Below are 1,805 nucleotides of genomic sequence, written 5' to 3'. Positions count from 1 at the left end.
AAGATAAGAAATCAGGAAGTGCTCTGCAGAATTGCCAACAAAAATGTGTGTGGAAAGGGAGGGGGGGGTGGGGGGTTATAGGAAGAGAGGAAAGGTACAGGAAGAGAGAGACTAGAATATATAAATCACATAATTGGTGACATTAGGTGTAAATGCAACTCAAGGATGATGAGAAAGACCTAGGCGAGGAAATTGTGGAGCGCCGTATCAAAGTAGTGATAATAAGACTGATTACCCAAAAGAAGTTATCGCTAACACTCCTACTCTGCTGTTTCATCTGTATGGTTACATTAAGGAAAATATTAGTGATGTAAGTAATGAATGAAAATAATAATTGCACCCGTAGGCATTTCTGAAGATGACTTTTAATTAACAAGAAAAAGTTTAAGGACATTTCATACACACTTAGCAACAGCGCAAGAAAGGATAATTTGAACTATTTGCAATAAATAGTACATTTATCGACTTCGACAGCAAAAATAGTGACTGCACATTTAAACAAAAACACATTCTGGGCTTGAATAACAAAATTACACAATTCAAATTAAATTCTAGGCAAGTGAATGGTGACCGGAGTGCAGTAATTTAGCTACTGCAGACCCATATGAGTAAAATGTTACAACAACTGCACATGAGTTGAATAGCAAACACATGAGGGTCAAGCAGTAGTTACCTTTACTGGCCAATAATTAATTTAGTGGGTCAATGATTGTATGTTAAGCTTTACGATTCACTAGTAGGTCAGCCAAGATTTGTCTCAATTATAACTTTTCACCTACATCAGATGCTGGTTAAGCTGAAAAATTCCAAGTTACGTCATAGTTCACAGTCCACGTTGAACTGTAGGTACCGATATTTCTGTGTGGGTAAGTCAGTTTAAAGGCCAGAGGAAAGTAAGGAGGTAACACCTCCAAAATGGCCATGCCTAGTAAATCACACTGGTGCCCAAATCAACCATCCAGTTGTTTACTGCTCTACTTAAGCCACTTGCTCTGGCAACAGCTTTTTAGCACTGAATAACAGTGGCTTTAAAACTTGTAAGCTACTCAAACTTTTGTCCTCATAGAAAACCACCCACAACCATGACCGATAGTCTACAATGCAGCTGAAAGCCCAATTCATTGCTACACCACAGTCAGCAACAGTTTGTGTTCCAAGTCAAATTGTTTGTGGCAAACAACAGCATATATCAGGTGGCTGTGAGTGTGGGGCTGTGGGTGGGTAGCTTCCAGATGACTTATTTCTATGGTGTTGGTCACACTGGGAACTCTGACAACACTGTTTTGTAAACATACAGCCAGGATATGCCACTTGCTGTTTTCATAATATCCTGTGCCACTGTGGTCAGCAGCATACTGTGTTCCAGAGACTTAAGTCCTGAGAAGTAGATTGTTTATTTCATTTACTGTACTTACATCTTACTATGTTTCTTTCAGCTTTGTAAAAAATATCTTGAAATTTGAGAAGATTCTTCAGCTTATTTTTCTGCATCTTCACAACATGGAAACACTAATAATAAATACTCTGTATCTACAATGTGCAATAAATATCTGTGATCAAAGTCCAATATTCATGTTGATAGCTGATTTAGCTGTGTTGCCAAGCATGTCTTGTGCTAATTTAGATTAGCACTGAACCTTGTTAAGTTGAGTGAAGTTCAGTGTTATACAACATAGCAAATTCATGAACTGTATTTTCTGTCAAAACTGATCTCCAGTCAGTGAAGTTTACACAATTGCTCTAAATGTTATGTAGCTTTAAAACAATGCCAGTAACTATAACATCCAACAAAAAGCGTACAACCA

This window comes from Schistocerca gregaria, chromosome 7 (assembly GCF_023897955.1).
Source record: "Schistocerca gregaria isolate iqSchGreg1 chromosome 7, iqSchGreg1.2, whole genome shotgun sequence".
Classification (NCBI taxonomy): Eukaryota; Metazoa; Arthropoda; class Insecta; order Orthoptera; family Acrididae; genus Schistocerca; species Schistocerca gregaria.
Note: the sequence above shows the minus strand (reverse complement) of the source record.